Source organism: Rattus norvegicus, chromosome 11, assembly GCF_036323735.1.
Source record: "Rattus norvegicus strain BN/NHsdMcwi chromosome 11, GRCr8, whole genome shotgun sequence".
Taxonomy (NCBI): domain Eukaryota; kingdom Metazoa; phylum Chordata; class Mammalia; order Rodentia; family Muridae; genus Rattus; species Rattus norvegicus.
Window position 1 is genome coordinate 79,106,073 of NC_086029.1, and position 14,755 is coordinate 79,120,827.

Here is a 14,755-nt window from a genome sequence, read left to right on the forward strand (position 1 = left end):
ATATTCCACTTTTAAAATAAATGTAAAGCAAAGTCCAGAATTAGCTCTCCCTGGACAACCCTCCCCTGAGGGGAGACATGACAATCCACAAGTGATGCTTGGCCAAGTCTAACCGTGAGGACCTTCCCTTGTCCTGGATGTCCCTCAAACTCAGGCCGTGTGGAAGATGCTTCCCACTCTGCCCTCCAGAGCACAGGGACCCCAAGAGATGTCCTGTCCTCCTCGTCCCATTCCAAAGGAGGCAGGAAAGAGCTAACCTCAGACTAGACAGGAAGAGAGCTTTCAAGATGCACAGTGACCCCCAACACCATGTCACCTGCTTTTACTCTCTCAGTCTCTCTCTCTCTCTCTCTCTCTCTCTCTCTCTCTCTCTCACACACACACACACACACACACACACACACACACACACACACACACACACACACACGAGAAGGCAGAACTATGGGATCTCTTGTTTTCCGTGCTCTGTAGAAAGGTGGCAAGCCCGGCAACACTGAGCTAACACCGCCAGCTGCCTGCTGTGTGACCCTGAGCAAAACCGTCCGTGCGCCTGATGGGTGTTCAGTGAGCATCTACGATAGACACCACCAGGCTGCAGTGGGACAGGGACGGAAATTAATGAACTTGGCCAAGGAGGGTGAGGCTAAGCCGTTCGTCCACACAGCTGTAGGAGAGAGCAGGGAAGAACTTCTACCAACCAACGGGCATTTGTTAGCGGCTAAAAGACTTGGACTTTCAGGAGGCCAAGTGATGTTTCCCGCTCTGCTGAGACTCACCCTTAAAACATCCTTGCAGATATTACAGCACTGGGCACAGCCATTTATCCAGTCACATTCGGGGTTAATTGCCAGTGATAAGAGCAGCATAAATAAACCAAACCACAGCCTTGCCTGACAACATTTATGCACCAACCCTCAAGCACGTTTGCTCCCCCTGCCCCCGTTACATGCCTACGATCATTTTCAGTGGCCATCACTTTCCACTAAATCACCACAATAAACCCTGTAGATATAAACAACTTGCCTTTCAATAGAGCCATAAATCAGACTCCCGTGTCATCTGCATGACCCCTCTGCTGACAGGGGAGGATTAGGGCTCAAGTCTTCAATCTTGGTGCTTGTTAGAATCCCCAGGAGCACTATAAAACACTGATGCCAGGGTACGGGAGACCAGTGACAGTCTGTGCTCTGTATGTGTGAAGCCCTTGGTTTTAGCCCCAGCACAAAAAGAAATTTAAAACACCATGCTTAAGCCATCTCCACTGAACCCTCAGATTAGGTAGAAACTTGTCTCTTAGGTGTCCTTCCGACACCTTAAGTTCTGGTGGATTCTTTGCAGTTAACCCATTCAGCCAGTCTAAGCTCAACCCCAGGCATTTATTGTAAAAATGCAAGCAGACAGCCACGCCACCACACATGACTCTAAACTATGAGGGAGAGTGTGGCCGTGGCTATGCCAAGGAAATGCACTAAAAAGAACAAAGAATCAGGGTTGGGGATTTAGCTCAGTGGTAGAGCGCTTACCTAGCAAGCGCAAGGCCCTGGGTTCAGTCCCCAAATCCAAAAAAAAAAAAAAAAAAAAAAAAAAAAAAGAACAAAGAATCCTTTTGGAACTTATGTAGTGATCCCTGCTCATATTGGCACTGAGGATAGGTGGTGGTGGTGTGTGGAGATACTGGTCCAGGCGGGGAGCCCTCTCTGCCAAAGTCAGACCTCCTCATTGAACCCAGGAGTGGGAACTGTCTGTCCCCCTGAGGGCTGGGCAAGTGGGGGACAGAAAATTGGTAACATACAGTGAATATGTGTATATCAAAGCAAAGAGCAGATAAGGAGAGGAGGATAGGGGTAGGGGAAGGGGAGAAGAAAGGAAGGAAGAAACCCTCCAAGATAAAATGGCAATGCAGGGTCTGGGTGCAGGTAGGTATGTGGTAGAGCCTGCTTAACTACATATGAGACTCTAGATTTTTCCCCTGGCACAAAATTGCTTAAAAGGACAAACTTGATCAATGGAAAGCTCACAAGGCCTCAGCCCTACATGAAGAACCATAGCCAACTAAGGAATTCGGAGAGCAGGATGGTCTTCCCTGGGGCATATAGTATACACAGCATAGTGGGGGCGGGGGGAACACCTTTTATCTCAGCACCCAGGAGGCAGAGGCAGGCAGATCCTGAGTTCAAGGTGTACATGGTGAGGTCCAGGGCTGCCAGGGCTACACAGAGAAATCCTGTTTCAAAAGGAAAACAAGCTATACGCATCATGCATGTAACAACTAAATTTGAAAGAGCAAGGAAAGTTATATGACAGAGTTTAGATGGAGGGAGGGGAGAGGGAGAATGATGTAATTATAATCTCAAAAGTTAAAAAACAAGGCAGATGGTGGTGTGCACACCTTTAGTGCCAGCACCGGAGAGACAGAGGCAGGTAGATCTCTGAGTTCAATGCCAGCCTAACTCTCAGAGTGAGTTCTAGAACAGCCAGGTCTACACAGAGAAACCCTGCCTACATACATATATACATATACACATATATACATATATACATACATACATATATACATACATACACACACACATGAATGCAGCATATGCCCTAGAGAGAAAAAGATAACAGTTTTAATTTAGTCTGTAGTGCAGATGTTGAGGAAAAAGGTCTCCTCCACTCTCCAGATGTGTACCAGCCCCTCTGCTTCTGCCGCCTCTTGGCTGAGATGGGAGCCCAGGCACATCCCCACTGGCAATATCTACTCTGGGCCAGTCAGAGGGCCAATGGCTCCCATCCATGCAGCATGGTGAAATGCTTACAGGAAAGAGACTTGGCCAGAGGATTAGGGATGAGGGCAAGTTCGGTGAACACACAGCTTTCCCGTCACTAAAAGAAAATGTGGCAATTAAAAACCTTGAGCACGAAATCAGTAGGAGTCACTTCCATGTGGCCCTACTCCAGGGCAGACTGTACTCCCAAGAGCTGTTGGGTAAGGCAAACTAGACCTGATTGGAGGTGGGGGTTATGGGGCACGGGAGACAACAGCAAAGTCAGAAGAAAACTCAAAATTGGGTGAGTGGGAAGTGAGGGGCTGGGCACGAAATTCTCAAAGAATGAATAAAAATATTAACTTCGATGGAGTCATTTTCCTCCTAGTCTTCTTGAGAAGACCAACTGATACACAGGTAGGTTTGCCACAGAATGAGCTCTGGGACATCAAGGGCACTTTATAGGGTGTGGAGGCTTCGAGATCCTCCAAGTGCTCCCTTAGTGAGCACTGATCTGTGTACCTACAAGATGTCATGCTTCGGAAACTCCATGCTTGACCGCAGGGCTGTAGCAGAAGGCAGTCCTGAGGTACCTGTGACAACCTCTCTTCCCTCTCGTGTCTCGAGCTAACAGAGGCAACCTCACCCCAGAGCTAAGCAACCCCAGCATCGCTTCTGACTTCTCTCCTCGTCGCCCATAAAACTAACAGGAGTTCTTCAAAGGTGAACAGCAGGATGCAGGCTCAGGAAAATGACGACTCATTTAATGCCCATCTGCACCAGACACCAGAAGGGAAAAAAGATACTACCAAAAAAAAAGTGTATTCCAACACCAGGCTGAGGCAGGTGCCTGGGTGCAGCTGTGCCTTCTGCAGCTTCTGAAGAAGCTAGAGGACCACAGAGCACTAGCCCTGAGCCCAACTATGAACAGTCTTGGCTTCATGTCCAAACTCTGGATGTGTGCAGTGCCTCCCACGCCAAAGAACTAGCAGCGTAGCCTGAACGAGGTCACGCTGCCTCCCTGAGCCTCTATTTCCACACTCTCTAAAACCTCATGTGACCCCTCTGTCCAGTGCACCCTCACACACACTAACTTGCAGGGCCACCGAATGTGAGGACAGTAGTGTCGCTGGAGAGAAAACTGACTGAAGAGAAGTAAGGCGAACTGGCCAGAGCCGGGCTCAGCTGGGGCTGTGAACACCCCAGGGCCTCCTGGGCGGAGCAGCCACCTGTGAAATGCTAGCGTCTTGGAGAAGCCCTTGAACCATCTGGAATGACTGCATCCACAGTCTAGACCACATCTCAACCCTGGGAACACCTTGTCTCATCCCCGGGAGTTTAATTAAAATAGGCTGGGTGGGCTTTAGTAAGGTCTATTTCCGAATCTCTCTATAGAATTCAGACTCGAAAGCGGATAGAAAATCCTTGATTCTGACCCTCCTTCCTCACCTTAGGCCTATAACAGCGCTAACAGAGCATACAGGAAGCCAGGAGAACCCTCTAGAGCAGCGGTTCTCACCCTGCAGGTCGAGACCCCTTTGGGAGCTGAACATCAGATATCCTGCATATCGGATATGTATATTATGATTCCAAAGAGTAGCAAGATTACAGTTATGAAGTAGCAATGAAATAATCTTGTGGTTGGAAGTCACCACAGCCTGAGGACCTATATTAAGGGGCACCAGGAAGGTCGAGAGTCATTGCTCTAAAGAACCTGGACCTAGGTGTTCCACTATTTGAGGTGAAGCCTTCCCTGGCAAGTGCCACATCTCATCCCTTTGGGACACACGTCCCCAGCCATGCTGTGCATAAGTATTTGTCTGTGAGGGAGTGCCACAGTGAACGGTAGCTGCCTGTGTAGCTGTCTGGGCAGTCGTCAGATTGAGAAAGCTGGGTGGAATTTACCAGAGGCACCACCGCAGCAGGCGGGGTCGAAGAGGTGGGGGTGGGGGTGGGGAGGTGAGGGTGGGGATGTGGGGGTGGGGAGGTGGGGGTGGGGAGGTGGGGGTGGGGAGGTGGGTATGAGGGGGCATTGGGGGTGGGGCAAGAAGAAGGTAAACACGGACTACTGAGCTAGCCACTGGCTACATCCTGTCTCAGCCTGGCCAGCATGCCCTCCAGTCAGCATGGCTCTCTCTCAGTTCCACACTAGAGCGGAACAAAAAAAACCTCCTAAGCCAAGGGTTCTCATTTCTTTTTTTCAAAAATAAAAATGGTTTTGAGGTAATCTGGTTCATTGTCATCTTAATCTGTCTAGTTAATCTGGAGAGAGGTCGAGGCCAACCGGAGAGGGTATAGAAAGGCAAAGATGTTCAAGTATCACTTGATACTTGATGCTTGTATCACTAAGCAAATACAAGTCTCCCTAAAAACTACTATTTTAAATTTCACACCATCCCCCTTGTCTTGCCAGCAATGTATCAGTAATGAACAAGCCACCGGGTAGGCGTGTGGAGCCAAAGGCAAGCCCGAGGGTCTACCTTCTACCACCCAGTTCTGCACTGGGTGCATTTTTGCCCCCAGCACTCAGCCTCCTGCTCCCTAGTGTTCCAACCAAACCGGGTGAAAGTCATGGCTGACCGCTGTCTGTTTATATTCCCCCTAATAAAAGGACCTGGAGAGGAGGGCTTAAATGGGAGAGGCTTACCTGGGGGTTAGCCCCAGAAAGCAATAGAAGGGGGCAGAAGGAAAAAGCAACCAGAAAGAGGAGAAGGAAGACAGTGTTATCACCCTAAGTAGCTATAGAGCTTAATATTCCCAGAGAACTCTGGGAAATTGGCACAACCCACACCCTAAACTAGACTGTTCCACCCCCAGGACGAAGAAAGAAGGTACTCATGGTCAGAGCACTTCTGGCCTGCCCTCCTAGTAGGCCCCAAGGTTCAAAGCCCCCAGGTGCTAGGAGCTAGAAGTTAGACAGGCAGATGCACGCCAAGGGCTCATGCCCAAGAGCATCAGGGACCTGGACATCTGCTTCGCTGATGCAGGACCTTACAGGACCGTTAGTGGGCTGTTCTCACACAAGTTTCTGCAGTGTCTGTTGGGTGGAGGGGAGGAAAAGGTTCTCCCTCTTTGGGTTAATATTAAGGTCCAACGAGGTAGGGTCTACAAGATGGTTCAGCAGTTGAACGTGTTTGCTGCACAAGCCTGCTGGCCTGAGTTGGATCCCTGGTACCCGTGGTGGAAGGAGAGAACTTGCTCCTGAAACCTAGCCTCTGACCTCTGCCTTCGTGCACACTCACAGAACAGTAACGAGAATGTTAATTTTTCAAAAGAAAAACCTCGAGACAAGGAAAGAAAAGAATACTACGGTTGTGCAGCCAGACTTGGTGGTATAGGTTTATTTCCCCAGGATTTTTGGAGACTGAGACTTAGGGTGATTAACTCAAGTTTGAGGCCAATCTGGGCTATTTATCACATTCAAGGCCAAGATGGGCTACAGTGTAAGACCCCGTCTCGGAAACAAACAAAGCACGGGGTGCTTTAGCCAGTGCCCCAGGGTGAAGTAGACTCTGTACCTATTCACTGCTTAGACCAATCCTTCAGGAGATCCCTTATTTTGGAGACTCAGGACAGGAGAGGAAGAAGTCACATTTAGAGAAATGATGATCTGAAATGACCGTTACTACCTCCCCATGGTCAGCTACACACTCGGAGCCCGAAGCAAGAATTCTAGAAACACATTCGGCAGAGCCCAGTTCTTCCATGGTATCATCATGCAGAAGCCCAACCCGCTCTCGGCCTAAGGGCAGCAGACAACTCCTGAGAGAAGCTGAAGCCAGATAAAGGAGACGTAGGACTAGCCTGGTCCAGCCCCGTCCTTTTGTTTCCTATAGGATTTCTGACCCAAATGGAAGATGAGACTTATAGGCAGCCAGCCAGCGGAGCCTGGGCAATCTCCTTCTAAGGGAGGCGAGCTGCCAAACACGGGCCTCCACACGCCTCAGTGTGGTGTCCTTGGTTGGTCTATCCCTGAGGCAGAGGCAGGGGACTGGATGGAAAGCAAGTCCTGAGAGTGCTGCAGTACATTCTACCAACACTAGTGTCCCCTGTTACACATTCCTTGCAGACGGGCGGGGGGGGGGGGCGCTCATCTGGGATCAAATATATCTGATAAAGACTTCATGCAATATCCCCTTTTGGCAATGTATTAATGTATTAAAACCTTTTAAACCTGGGAGTTCTGTTCAACCCAGTAGAGCTGTCCCCCAAGGTCTTAAGGGGGCTTGGTTCCAGGACCTATCTCACACACCAAAACCTACAGACATTTCAAGCCCGTATATAAGATAGGGCGAGGTTTACACATAACCCGCACACATCCACCCATACGTTAAGCCATCTCTGGAGTCCTTGTATCACCTAATACAATGTAAATGCTATGTGACTTTATTGCGAGCTCCGCTCTGTTTGGGGAACAGTGGCGAGAAAAATGTGTGTCTGTACATGTTCAGCACAGACTCAAATGTTTTTTCAATCTGCGGTATTTGGATCCACAGAGGCAGAAAGTTGACCATGCTTCCCAAACTCATTTAACACAGACTGTATGAGTATCCATGAAGTCTAAGTTAATGGACTTCTCGGGAATACGCTTGATGCGAGACTCTGGGCTAAGGGCCATCCTGAGAGAGCTGGGACCTGGGTGAACCAACCCACAGCCCTTCAGCCTAGCACAGTGCCTGGGTCACAGGAGGCACCAATGACAGATGATTGTCGGAATGAATGGGGAAGGCTGTGTGATGGTTTCCCAGTCTGGGAAGTGGTATTGTACCAGCAGTGCCAGGCGGCAGCCCCGCTTCTAAGGCACGCACTTCAAAATTGCTGCAGGAGGGTTTTGGAAGCCCTGCTCAGAGTTTAGGATTACAACCCACCAAAATAGGCTTCCAAGCCGAGCGGCTGGCTCCCTTCTGTGGAGGTGTTGGTCTAGCACTTCAGCGAAGCCTACAGTCGGCGTGCAGACATCCACCCACCCCACCACCCATTCATTCATTCCGTTTGTTCATTCAGAGCCTCAGTGAGCACCTACTATGTACGTACATCTCGCTGGGGAGACATGAGACCTGGAGCCCCAGGGGTCCCTCTGAAAGTATAGCTAGCCTGCTGTGCGCCCAGTGACAATGTCCACTGCCCAGGGAGCCCTAGAAGCAGAAGGCTAGAGAGTGATGTCAGATGGCCTCAGCCCCAGAGTAGCAGTGTGTAAACCCCCAGAGCAAGAGGTGGTTAGGAGGGGCACATTTCATGCTGACATATGAGGCTGGGCTTCAGAACAAAGCTCCTTCTGTCTCCTTATGTTTTGTTTGTCTCCCCCTCCTCTGACTATATCCCTTTGTTCCCAGGGGCAACCCTGCCCCCACTCCCAAGCTCTTCCTCTCCCCATACCAGCAGCAACAATCTCTTATGACTTTCCTGAACTCGGACCTTGCTCCTTCAAACCTGATTCCCTAATCCCTTCCTATCCCCTGTCCTCCTCCTTTTCCTGTGTTTTCTACACCAACTGGCAAACCTAGCCACGCCCCCTTTCTACTGCCCCTGCCCTATCACAGTAGCTACAGATTGCTCTGCCCCCCAACAGGAAATAGAGGCTAGAGTGGTGGGGGAGAGGAATGGGTGGAGAGCAGCAATTCCAAGCTGGACATCTCCCATGCCGGTTCACTGCTACCACCATCCAATCACCTTCCAGATCTGCATCTCTGAATGAGCACAGACTTACCAGCCCCTCCAGGATGCTACTCAGCAGACATGCACAATGCTGCTGCTTTCCACAGGGGTCACACACTATGATCTGAGAATAGTCTGTGACTCTCCAAAGATCCATAGTGTTTAAAAGATTGGTCCCCAGAGTGACGCTCGCTACTGGGAATAGGTGGAGCCTTTGAGATATGAGGTCTTTCAGGGGTTCCTAAGGTCGCTGAAAGTTTGACTTCTTGGCAGTTTTGTCTGATTTTTCTTCCATCCATGGACTCTGTGGTCCAGGCTGGCCTCAAACTTACCATGTAGTTGAGGATGGCCTTGAACTTCTGAATCCCCTGCCTCCACCTAAGAGATTAAGACATGGCTGCTTTGCCGGGTTTACATTGCTGGGTCAGGTGTTTTACCTCATCCAGCTTTCTCTCCTCCTCCTGGTTAAGGTGTGACCACTTGACTCTACCTGCACGGGCCCCTGCCTCTGCTGATCATTAAGCGGCAGTGCTCATGGGAGATGAGCTAACATGGACACCATGTCCCTGAACCTCTCAAGCTTTAGTAAATAAACATTTACTTTGTAATAAAAAGTTTGCTACCAAGGTTTCTTGTTATAATTGTGAGGAATGAAATCATATACTGAGAAGACAGTGCTGAGGTGAGCAGAGAACCCAGGAGACCGCTGTGCTGCCCTGCACGCTGAGCCATTGGATCCTAGACTGGGCTGTCACCAGAGAGAGCTCCTCTTGCTCATTAAGACCAGGAGAGCTTGGAATACTAGATCTAAGCTGTTTTAGAAGAAAGAGGAGGAGGAGGAGAAGGAGGAAGAGGAAGAGAAGGAGGAGGAAGAGGGGGAGGAGGAGGAGGAGGAAGAGGAGGAGAAAAAGAAGAGGAAGGGGAGGGGGAGGAGGAGGAGGAAGAGGGAAGATGGGAAAGGGGAATGGGGGGAGGAGAAAGAGGAAGGAGAAGGAAGAGGAGGAGAAATAGTTTAGGTTGAGGGATTTATTGCATGTAGCCCTTGCTTAACATGCTCAAGGCCCTGTATTTGATCCCTAGCACCAAAACAAATAAACAAATCCAACAATTTCTGGCATCCGCCCCAGACCCTTGGAAGTTGCACTTTCTAGCAGCACCTGTGTATCTGCATCTTCCAAAATCACCACAGAGGACGGTGATAGCCTAGGCTAGGCTCAGTGTTAAACTAACGGAGGTGAGCTCTTGCTGCCACAGTGCTACAGCGAGCCTAGCAGGCAGCCTTCTGGCTCCACGCTTGCACCCCACTGACAGACAGCATCTTCTTCCGTCACTGCCAATCCAGTTGCCAAAAAGGCCTCCTACCTGGGGCAAAAATATGCCTCTATTTTCTGCCCTAAAACCTATCCTTGGGAGCAACCAAAACTGAGTTAGCACCTCTTGTAAACTCCAACAAGAAATCACAACAGCTTGTCTAGTTCATTTCTCTCCTGCAGTATCCGACACTCTGTCAACTGTCCCCCTAGAATTCAAGGTCTTTAGTACTCTACTAAACTAGTCACCTCCCTCTGAATTTTAGAACTAAACATCATACATGACAAGATTTCAACCTTCCTACGAACTGGATCTCATATAACAGAACCAAGAGTTCTACCTACTTTTCCTACAGTCATACCAAAGATGGACTTATGGGAGGTCATTGTTTGTTTGTTTGTTTGTTTTTTCTCCCACAACCCACAGACCACCCACTAAAGCTCACTGTTTGTCAATTAGAAATCCCTGGATTTTGTTCATAGTGTTATAGAGATCTTTCCCATCTTGCAACTGGACATTGCCTTGAGAAGGTGAAAGTATGTGTGCATGTGTGTGTGTATGTGTGTGCACCTGTGCATGGGTGTGTGAGTGTGCATGTATGTGCATGCCTGCATTGTATATATATGTTCATACATGCATGTATGTATAAAATGTGTGTGCACATGTGTGTATGTGTGCATACCTGCATGCGTGTGTGCATGTGTGAATGTTCATGCCTGCATGTGTGTATGCATGCCTGCGTGTATGTATATGTGTGTGTACAATGTGTCTTATATGCGTGTATGTATAAAACTTTGACTTTCGGAGTTGGGGATTTAGCTCAGTGGTAGAGCACTTGCCGAGCAGGTGCAAGGCCCTGGATTCGGTCCCCAGCTCCGAAAAAAAGAAAAAAGAAAAAAAAAAAAAAAACTTTGACTTTCCAGTTTGCTGCATTCCAGTTTGAGCCAGCTACCCCTATCTGATAAGCATGGATAAGAGAAGAATATGCTCAAACATCACTTAGATTAACTATACCCAAAGGACTTATGGGAAAAACCATGGTGAAGTTCTCAGAGCAAACTTTCCATTCCCAGCACTCCTGAGAAGTAAGCAATCCCAAACTGGGCCTGCCACAAAATGAAAGAAGTTAGCTGAGGTATTATGTAGGCCTTGTGAACAGGAAGTCACCCAGCTAGGACCTGGCATAACCTAGGAAGAGTCCCTCCTGGGGTCCCCTGCCACACCCCTACTCCCACATTTGACTGGAACCCTGGTGGCAGTTCCATGTCTCTCAGGAGAGGAGGTAGCCTGGCCCAAGCCTGGGCCTTATTCTGATGCCAACTCCCAGCATTGACACAGGCACTCGTGGCCAAGGCCTGTCTACACAGGACGGCTTGGGTCCCAACCCTTTGTGTAGAGAAGTTGGAGAGGTCATGTATCCTCTGTATGGACAAATGGGAGTATACTGTCCCTGAGATCTTATGTGCACATCAACTTAGACTGACTATGAGGATCTCCATCAACCCAGCAACAGACCATTCTGACCTTCTGCTGAGTTGTCGCTAACGGGCTCCTCCCCCTCATATCACTGATTCTTCCCCCTCCCAAGAGCTAGCAAAAGACCCCCACCCCCAATCCAGAAGCCTGCTCGAGCTCTGCCAGGAGCCACGTCTACTCCCCTCTAAGTACCCAGTCCTAGCTGCCTGCAAAAGGAAAACAGAATTGAAAACAATTAGGAACTATAACTAGCAAATGCAATTAGCCCCGAGGCTAATTGAGGGTCGACAAACAGACCCTCCTCTGTTCCAGACTTAAAGCCGACCCTGACTCCAGCCTGTGGGCTTCACTTGTGGCCAGGTTGCCCTTGCACAGAAATACAAGTGATGAAGAATTAACTGGTGGAAGGCAATGCAGGGACTGTAGGGTAAGTGTGTCCCTTTCCATGTGACCCAGCAGCAGCACACTTTGGGGAGGCCACGATGACCCATCAGAAGGCCTCTGGGCCATGTTCCAGAGCGAGGAGGCGGCTTCTCGGCAGATACTGTGAAGCACACGGCTGCAGGAGCAGGGGGGTAAGGGAGTAGATCACTCAAGCCCCTAGGCTCAAAGATTAAATGACAAGAGGGTGCACCAGGCCCTCCCTGGGGAGCTCAGGTCAATAATGATAATTCGTTATCATTAGAATAATGAGAAAGGCAAGAGCCCTTGGAAGCCAGCCCAAAACAAGCAGGTCAGAGCTGCAAGGATCTCCTCTGAAAGGCTTTCCAGCCACCCCAGCACTAGTCAGACAGACTGACGGACGGACAAGCAGACAGGCAGGCACATGCACATATGCTTGTCCCTGAACAGCCATGGGACTCCATTCCTGACCTACATCCTCATCTTTACTTCCTCGAGGCAGACATGCACACGTGCTCAGTCACGGAACATCACCCACACAGTGCCTGTGCCATTCTGATGGCTGGAACAACTGGTGACAGTTGTCAGCTTCAAACAGGTACAAAAGAAGACATACAAGAAACCACTAAGCTAAGCTTCTCCCAAAGGGGCTGGGAGAGAAGAAGGGTGAGGAGCTACGGCAGATAGAAGTCAAGAGGGGGGGGTGGGCATCCCCTCTGCAAGCTCCCGAGAAACTCGCAGGGTCAGAATCTTCCCCCCAGAAGTTGTGCCAAACAGATTTAATGTGGCCACAAAATAAAACATCCCACGTTTGAACAGGGCCCCTACTTCCCAAAGAGCTTGTCCATCCATCTCACTTCCTAAGATATCTCTGGAAGAAAGAAATGACTGTCTTCTGGAGTTCAAATGAACACCTCACCCCCACAGGTCCCCAGGACATTATCTCCAAAAACATTCTCTGACAGCCAAGAACGGGTATTAGTTGTGGGAGCATGCTTGTTTGTGTGTGAGTGCACACAGAGGCTTTATGTAGCAGAGTGGGATTCAGTCAAACAAAAATGAGGTTGCCATGGCAACAGGCTCCAGCATCATTGCAGCCTATTAACACAAGTGAGGAATGTGTTTGGCAGATGCTCGAGTGTTATTTATGGTATGGGTGTAGCACAGGGACCTCTAACAGGCAAAGGAGGAAAAAAAACCAACAACCTATGACGCTCCTACTGTACCCTCAAGTGAGGGGATAAAACCATGAGAGCAATGCACAAGCACAGAAGAGGCTGAGAGGCAGAGAGAAGGAGAGAAGGAGGCAGAATGAGCTGAAAGGCCAAGGAAAGGGTAGGTGGGCAGATATCCACAGGGGTGCTGGAGTGGATGGAGGAAGTGAGAGGGAAGGAGCAGGTGGGGAGAGAGGAAGAAAGGAGTACCCAGTACCACCAAGAGGGGCCCCTGCACCTCCAGCCTTAGTAATCTTCCAGGTGAAGACCAACATGCTAAGAAACCAAGGGCTGCTTCCCTGACTGAGCCAAGATGAAGCCCACACATCAAAGGGGTGGGGCAAAGCACACAGACTAGATCTTGCTGAGAGCCCCAGGCTATAGTAGGGTAGATGTTAGCCTTGCAGACAGTCCAAACACCACAGAGTGGAGAGGCAGGGTCGGCAGTGAGGGGCATCAGAGCTCAAACACGGAACAGGTTTACTATCACCACCTGTCCTGGGCACGTGTCTTCATTAGGGAAACTTAACAACTAACCAGAGTCACTCTCCAACACCTGCTGCTTTAAAGCAATCTGAGGTGAGGTAAACGCTTGGCTGGTCCACTTCCGTTTCTCCATCACCCAGCACAGTTTTTACTCAAGAAAGACACATTCTGGGTCATGCATAATCTGAAAGTCAAGTACAAAAAATAAAATAATAAAATAAAATAAAAGGTGCTGTTTTCTCTGAGACCAAACAGAAAGAATGCTTGTGTTCCCTTGTCTTGGCCCAATCCTATCCAGCTCTGCTAGACTTAGAGAAGACATTTTAAAAAAAGAAAAAAAAAGTTAAGTATAAACCTACTCCAAACCCTGCAGCCAAGGAAAAAGTCTAAAGACCACAGTCGGGGGAAAAAAAAGCCTGGCATGTGGAAGGGTAGAGTAGAGAGGGAGGGAAGAAGGACTAGCCTGAGGAACCACTAGGGAAAGTCCAGCTGATAGACAAGATTGCACAGTCTTGTTCATGCTAAGACGAGGCTTGGGTTTATCTCCACAAAAGCCTACGCTCAGGACTACCTCCCATTATTGTCAGACCTCAGGTTCTCAAGTCTGTAAGTGCCTTGAGCTAGCCTAGAAACCTCCACTGCCACACACAAGCCAAAGACTCTTCCTTCCAAAGAAGAGCTGCGCCCACTGCCCCCCCCACTGACACAATGCCCATTTAAGACTGTAGCCCCATAACGACAGTGGCAACCCTTTCAAACAACAACCATATTTTTTTTTTTTACAACAACCATATCTTAAAAGATGGCTCTCAAGTTCAAAGCTGATGTCTAAACCCCCTCCCTCTGTGATACCAGATCAGAAAAATGCACACTGCCTCCCATTTGACCTGGTCCACTCACTGGACCCCAACCAAGCCTGTGAGAAGTTACTAAATCATGCTAGGTATCTAGTACACCTGGGGAAAGGGGGGGGGAGAGAGAGAGAGAGAGAGAGAGAGAGAGAGAGAGAGAGAGAGAGAGAGAAACAGCCCAGGACTCCAAGGATGTTACACTAGCAAAGTCAGTGGCTGGCAGAGAAGAACGAGTGTTTCAACATGCCTCTGGGTCTACTATTAACCAAGCAGAGAGGAGAAAACCCAGCGTGGCCATAAGAGGAGATCCTCACAGGAGGTGAGGCTCCACACTGAGGATACTCAGAGTAATAGGGGCATAGTGAACCCTTTCATTCTCTAGAAGGGAAACTCGGGACCCAGAGAGGTCTCTCCCAGTCACAGTGCCCCATGAAGAGTCAGAACTTATATGATTTATTATTCCCCATGGGTGTGGATGTACCCTGAGGGCACGGGAGAGCGCACCCAGAAGGATGCAGCACTGGACGGGATCAAAGTCTGGGAAAAGAAGGTAGAAGTGGAGAGGAGGAGGGAAGCAATAACAATGGAATTCTGTTGAGAGGTTCTA

General features: G+C 49.2%; 1 protein-coding gene across 3 annotated transcripts in view; it reads right to left on the reverse strand.

The window, feature by feature from the left end:
* Adcy5 (adenylate cyclase 5) overlaps positions 1–14,755 on the reverse strand; it is a 146,483-nt gene that overhangs the window by 129,212 nt on the left and 2,516 nt on the right. The window lies entirely within an intron of this gene.